The sequence below is a fragment of the Haliaeetus albicilla genome, chromosome 9 (assembly GCF_947461875.1).
Source record: "Haliaeetus albicilla chromosome 9, bHalAlb1.1, whole genome shotgun sequence".
NCBI lineage: Eukaryota > Metazoa > Chordata > Aves > Accipitriformes > Accipitridae > Haliaeetus > Haliaeetus albicilla.
In genome coordinates this window covers 41332916-41340370 of record NC_091491.1, presented here as the reverse complement: position 1 = coordinate 41340370, position 7455 = coordinate 41332916, and the positions used below count along the sequence as shown (strand labels likewise).

At 42.3% G+C, this 7455-nt stretch overlaps 1 long non-coding RNA gene across 1 annotated transcript; it reads right to left on the bottom strand.

The window, feature by feature from the left end:
- Positions 1 to 245: 245 nt before the first annotated feature.
- LOC138686911 (uncharacterized) lies at positions 246 to 5504 on the bottom strand. The gene is made up of 2 exons (XR_011326248.1): positions 4103 to 5504; positions 246 to 1728 (listed from the first exon to the last, which is right to left on the bottom strand). It is a non-coding gene; the product is annotated as an uncharacterized lncRNA (long non-coding RNA).
- Positions 5505 to 7455: the final 1951 nt, after the last annotated feature.

Genomic DNA, 7455 nt, shown 5'->3' with positions numbered 1-7455 from the left:
GCCATAGCTTTGCTGATAGGAGAGATGTGTGCACAAAAGGTTTTGCACACTACACAGCTATAAGCTGCTTCTCTAAGCTTGGTATGCATGTATTTATAGAATGATTTTATTATTTATTTAGTTCCCTCAGTTATTTAATACAATGAATTACTTGACTGCTTCATCATCATTGTGCAAATAATGCAGTTAATTTATTAAAAATGTGGGGATTTACTTCCATGAAAATTTAGAATAAAATTATCATATTATTGAACTTTATAAAAAGAGATAATTTTTGTTTTATTTTTAGAAGACTGGTAAAGCATGCATATCATATACAGAACATGAAACTACATTTTCAGTTGTGGTAGGGACATCTCGGTTGAAAACCAATAAAATCCCTACTTGAAATACGATGTCTCTCCTTTTTTCCTAAACGCATCATTCCCCCTCTTTTACCTCCTTTTATACTCTACCTGTCGAGTAGTGTCTGAAACATGAACTCTTGAGACTGCAGACTTTGTAAGTAATGCGCTGGTCACCCTGTAATTGGCTTTGTTTCCACGTTTTTTAAGCTTCAGCCTTAGAAACAGGAGATGCCTGTGCTGCCAGCTTGCTACAGCGGACATGGACTGGAGCTGGCCAGGGATGAAGTCCCAATACAATTAACTTGGCAACTAGAATTGGTGTTCTCTATCATCCCAGGAGAAGAAGAGAGCAGTAGCAGGGCATGTACAGGGTAACATAGGCACAACTTTGCTCCCACCCACCCTCAGGTGAGTTTTCTTACGTCTTTCCAGCATAGAGATGCTCCTAGTACATCCTCTCCCTCAAGAGAGTAAGATGCTATTAGTAAGCGGCAATCAAATGACTTACGAAATGAGATTTGGTCATAGACCGTGATAAAGTGAAGACACTAATTATGTTATTTGTCATCTCAACATGAGATTCAGTTACTTTCCAATTTATAATTAGGGGAAAATAAGATAGGATATGAAAATAGTTTATTCAGCAAAATGAAGGCAGCTGTGCTTAAACTTACAACTCGTTTGACAGTACCCAAGTAATCTCCAAGTTTGAAAAAAAGATCTATTTAATGCTTTCAGATTAGAATCCAATTCTATGCTTTATTGAAGTAATTTAATGGCTAAATTAGTAAATATGTTACATTTGCTCCTATGTGAGAGCTTTCATGCTCAGTATGTATATTGCACTTACTGCTTAGGAACAGAAGAGGGAAACATAGTATTTCAGTTCTGTCAATTATTAGACTACTTAGGAAGATCACAATTTTGTTTCAAAACTGCCAGTCTATAATGTAGATATGTAAATACAGTATTTTGCACTATACATGCTGGAGAAACATGCACATACTGCATTGTATACCTGCAAAGAAAGCTCAGTGGATAAGCCAGCCACTGTAGCTATGTTTACACTAAATTATAGTAGAAGACTATACGCGTACATTCCAAGTATTTGTTGACATTAAGGAATCTGACATCAGGCTGCAGAAGTAGGAACTCTGACCCTGGGCGTGTTTTTGTTTATTGCCGCCCTTTCCCGGTCTCTCCAGCCAAACCCACTTGGTGTTTGTTGTGGTCGCCCGAAGGGCCTGGTGCCTCTTTTGCAACAGCTGGGGTAGGATCGTGTCTGTTGAGCTGCCCGGTTTGCATGCGGCAGTCCTTCGGCACGGACGGCTCCTCTGTGTCTGCCAGGGACAGCGATGCTGTTTCAGCTCTTTGTGCTGTTCTGCAGCAGCAAAGGTCCTAGCTCAGCTGCGTGAATTGGAGAGAGCCAGGAAAGAACCAAAAAGCAAAGGCGGAATCAAGGGCCTAAGTGGCAGCTGAAAAAAACCCCCAACTTCTTGATTAGTTTTACTCATCACAGTCTCTTCCCTGCCTGTCACCAAGGCTCTCGTCTACAGAACTGGATTTAAAATATTACACGCAAACTCCATCTTGCAATTTCAGTTTCAAAACACTAACCTGCTCAGGCAGGTTCCCTATTGGAAGCTGCGCTCTGACCAGCAGCCTGAGGTGTTGAATTGATAGAGTAAGGCCACAGCTCCAGATTTGCTCATGTCAGGCCTGTGCATGCTCATCTGGCAAGGTAAATTTGATCAAGGCCAGGCACTGGTATAATTTGGTGTCTATCAAACTAGCCATGCACTTGATAACGTTTATCCCAGCTGTGTGAGAACAGACACTATCTGACATGGAACAAAGACTACTCTAACAGCCTGCTTCAACGTTTTTCAAGATTTTTTGCAGTCAGCAGTGTTTGTACTAGTTTGTACAGACCGTACTGACTGGCCACAACGTTGGTTTTTGAAACCTGGTGATAGGTGTTGCAAATCTAGATTTACTGTCACATGGCTGAAGCAGAAAGTATTTCAAGAGGAATAGGAAAAAGAATATTCCCTGCAATTCCTGCCTGCACACCCTTCTCTGAGGACACCTGTACCAAGTTCAGTTCCTGGTGACTTCTTGCTAGCACCAGCAGCATTTCCACCCCACTTTGCCCAAATTCCTTGCACAGCCAAGAAAAAGCAAAGTTTTTCGGACAAACTTTCTCACTTAGACAGGCCATCCCACAGCAGACAGTTTTTGCACAGAGACACTCGTAGAGTCTACATGAGTAGGACGTTGTTTGTTAGACACTGCGGTGGCTGCTTAATCTCAACGCTGTCAGTGGATCTGCTTGCTCAACAAGAGAATATCAAATCCTTAACACCGATGCCTGCCGTGCTAGATAGCTACTAATTCCAGATGCCTGCTTTCCACTGTCCGTGTGGGCTGAGCATTTGGGGGTGTGTGCATGGGAAAAGAGATGGCTGGTTGCAGTTGGTGTCTGCAGGGCTTTATTATCAATCAGATGCATGAACAAGAGGCGCTGGTTGCTATCTCCTAGGCCTGCTGACCACAGCATATGCTTGCATATGCAGTATGCACTGCTTAGTAACTTTCTGCCAATAAAGGACTTAATTTTAGTATTTGCAAACGTGGACTTAACACGCAGCCTTAATTTGAGAGTTAGTTTCTGACCTATAACCAGTCTGGTACTCTAACATCATTTCCACTCCCCACCTTTGTGAACAGATCTGACCTCCTGGTCCATGCGTTTCTACAGGGGAAGTTTAACGTCACTGTGGTACTATACATTAAAAAGGATGGTGAGGGTGATGTGGAGCACCATTCAGATCACTGCTTCACTTTTTAAAAAGAATCTCATATTTAAATTGCACAACTTAACAACACTGGTTCAGCAAGAGTTGAACCTAAAGAACAGAATAAATGTCTGCTAAAATCAAACTGCTTTTCACTATGAACTGTTTGATCTTTACAGCTATAATACATAATGGTAGATTCACAGCATCCTCATTATGAAGGTTTATTATTGTAGGAGTTTTACAGCTTATCTCTCACTACACTATAATCTGTATTTTATTGATCCAAATAGTTTAAACTTCCTAAAGGCAATGATGATTTGTTCACGTGGAACTTCACTCCCTCTGCCACTGATTACTTCTAACAGTTTTGGAGGCCTAAGAGAAGTTCATGCTCCTTCTTGTTACTTTATTTTGCTATGATGTATGCATTTTGTCTATGCTACTCTTTACATCTGAGCGTAATTTGAGTTCTTATCTTAGCTATTCATTATCTGACTTGAAAATCCTGTTTCTAAGATGAACTTGTCAGCACTTAATAGCTCTACATCCCACAGAATGTATTCCTTGTCATCTTGCATATAGCTGTTTAGAGCAATGTTGAGTTTACAGCAGATCTGCTTCCTTTTACAAAGCTGACCTTAAATAACTCAGTCCTGCCTGGCTGAAACTTTCTGCCTAACTTTCCTGCTCAGCTGAAACTACTTCATGCAACAGCTTAGTTATAGTTGTCTCTGCTACAGAAAATCACTTCTTCCTGTATTGGTAACCTTGCCAGTATACAGTGTAAATACTGTATAAAATAGTATTTACATAGAAGTTTTTAAAAATATTTTTCAGAGGGACAAAGGTAAGAATTTGCAAGTGTGAATGTTTGCTTCCCTGAGGAGGCTGGGACTTTGTCTCTTCCTCTCTGCAGCGCTTCTCATGGCGCAGCACCAGCAGCTTCTCACTCACCTTGCTGACTTCCATATGCTGAACTGCCTGCCCTGTCCGAGGAGCTGGAATGAGAAGCACAGCTGAGGGTACTAAGGGGCATCCTCTTACAGATCTTACAACTACAAGAATCTAAAATGTTGTCCCTTCTCATACAGCTGACTTGGTTTGAATTTATTTTTGTTTGTACAGAATGTATAAGAAAAAAACATTAACAAATAACCTAGTATTTCAAAAAGATGTTTCTACAAAGGCAAGAGTTAATACTTTATGTATAATGGGATCATTCCTGTTTTGGTTTGAGGGCTACAGGAAATGCATGTAAGAATATTGCCCCTGTTTCAGCTTAGATACTTAATATGCGGTCCATCATCTCATAACGCAGGTTTTCCACTATTCATCTGCTGCTTAAAACTAGAGGCATTGGGGCTCCTAAGGTTTACCAGAAAATTACTCAGGGTACCTAAACAGGTACCAAGTTGTCACTGGCTGTAACTGCTGCCTCGCTGAACAGAGGGCGACAGCTGAGCAGCTAAGCATTTGCCTCCTGCTCATCCCATGAGTTCACAAATTCTGTTTGCCCAGTCGGGTTCGCACAGACAGCCGAGGCTGGTATGTGGCTGCCTTAAAAGGAGGAGAGAAATCCAGAAGCCTAATGGCTATGGCATTCATGTAAGACAGAAAGGACTCGCATACCATCTCCTTTTGACATGCATTGAACCTGTAAACATCATTAAATTCCCAATACGAGATGTGCCAGAGTGAGGCTCTCCACATCCCTCCTACTGACAGTGCTCCTCTTTGAGGATACGTCAGGCAGGAAAATAGATGATGAGCCTGTAGGTGCTTGAGCATTCAACGAGCATGTGATTTCTGACCTTGCTCAAATCCATTCGTAATCACCACACTAAAAAAAACAACACAACACATTTAGTAGGTGAATTAGTGATCCACCTCAGCTTGGGGTTCAGGCCACCAGGCAGCCATCTAAAAGGAGAGATGTGATGCCTTTGCCTGTCAGAGGAAGAATTTGTTCCCAAAGCTCTCACCTTTTAAGACAGTGCAGGCAAAAGGGCGGCCCCGACCTGCTACCTCCCCACCATACAATCGGCGCGTAGCTTCCCACCTCTAAACCTGAAATGTCTGCCAATACTTCCCCGAAGAGCCCAATTAAAACACCAGGTCCACACGGTGCACAAAGACTGGAAGTCACTTAGCAAGTCCTCTCCCATCCCCTGGGGCAGCGGGCACGTTTGGGCTGTGGAGGGGAGTCTGAGGAGCATACCGGGTATGAAACAACACCCAGCCGCAGTCAGAGCATCATCCCAGGCTGGCGGTGGATCCCAGCTCTTCCCTCAGCTCTAGCCTGGAGGGGCACACGCTTGGTTAGAGGCAAATGAAACCTTTTTGTTGCTTCCCACTGCACGTTGCATGTGGAGGCTAGAGAGTGTCACCCAGCAAATTAAAATATGCTGTTGAGAAGCACCTGTATTTTTTAGAAAGCTGGTTAAATTCAAATCAAACACCAACAAAATCCCCCAGAGTATTTATATCCTGTAACAAGTTTTTCCATTTGAAAGACTTATGTGAGGATACCCAGGGCTGCTTTCACTTACACAGCCATGCATGGCTAATTGCATAATGAAGTGATGCATTAAAGGTCATTAACACTCAAACTTGACTTTTGGTTATTTTGTTAGATTATATTAGAAACCTGTGTTAAAAGAATTTGTTTTCGAGATTAAATAATCTTGTATGTATCTCGCATTCTGTTGGAGTGCAGGGAATTGTGTATGAGCTCAACTGCATCAGATATTACTGACCTATCGTTTGGGTATGTAACACAGCGCTCTAAGTTTCTTACTGGATGCTACCTGTCAGTGACACCTATAGAAGCTTTATGCCTATATTACGGGAAGTGATAGTAAAAAGTCAAATCAAACTTAGAGAAAACCTGGAGTAGCTACAAATACCCAAACTTTTACAAAGCATTTTAACTCCAGCTGACCTCATTACAGAGTGGGAAAGCCACAGCAACAGGAATCCTTCCAAGAGACTGCGTCAGGCTGAAGATCACAGGCTTTGGGAAAGAGCAAATTCAGGCAACGAGGAAAGTGCAGTAAGCAAGTGAGCTATATATGGAGTTCAGAGGTTGCCAAGGTTAAAAGGCAGCTGTCTCAACATTGTCATAATTTGGACTGAAGAGAATTCCTTTTAAATCCTACTTGGAGCGTACGCATCCTTGTGTTGGATCCGAGTCTTGGGCAATACCAGCCACCTGCTAGGCCGTGGAGTTTAGCACACGGGTACAGGAACAGGCACTGAAGCCCAGAGATGCTGGAAGGCCAAGGAGCAGCTGCCTCCGAGAGTCAGCTGAAGGGTGGCCTGAGTGCGATTCCTCTCACCAGTGCTCGTACGAGCACTGCCACCGGGATGGCTCCGGCATCTCCCTTCTCAGGGTGGCAGCTTCTGCAGATCCTCTGCTTTGGGACTAACTCTCTGCGTGTGCCGCGCTGGGAACCTGCATGCCTACCTCCGACCAACGCGTCCATCAGGGGACCTCAGATCCAGACAGCGCAACACAGAGTGCTTGAACACCTCTGCTCCTCGGGGGACTCAGGGCTCCTAAAGGACTTAATTCTGGATTGTTTTCAATATGATCATTCGCCTTTTAAGGAAAAGTCTAAAACAAACCTAAGAGCTTCAAACAGCGACTTTGTTTTCTCTTCTGCTCCATTCATACTGGCTTAAATATGTCAAGCTTTCATACATCAGCATAAATTCATTTCAGCAGAGGTATAAAGGGCTGCAATTTTTAACCTGTATCTCAGATCCACCCTCCAAAAAGGTACGAATCAAAAAAGACCTACATTACTAACAAAGGCATTAAATCATAATCATTACAGTCCATGCAGCATGAAGTCTCATCATGCTAAATGGTATACAACCAACCGGACAAATAATTTACAGCTTAAATAGTTCCTTCTATCTTACAAAACTTTTCACCGAGCACAGATTATTTTAAAATAGTTTTTCAAGTCCTTTCCATGCCTGGCACACCTGAAACATTTTCTTAGTTGATGTGAAAAGGTACATTAGTTGTGGATTTAGGTCATACATAATTGTTTCATTTTACAAAGCTGAATATTCAAATTACACAAAGGCACTTCTCTCTCTTGACAATTATGCTTTGTTTTGCATCGTGGAACTGAGATCCTGACAAGTTTTAAACTTCATCTCCTGTTTCTTATGTGTCTTAACCAGGTTCCCATCCTAAGCTTACGATGAAGGTGAAGTACAGAAAACATCGGTAAATTCTGAAGGCAGTAATATTTTTTGCTACGCGATTATGTTCTGGAATGAGCTACAGCAAA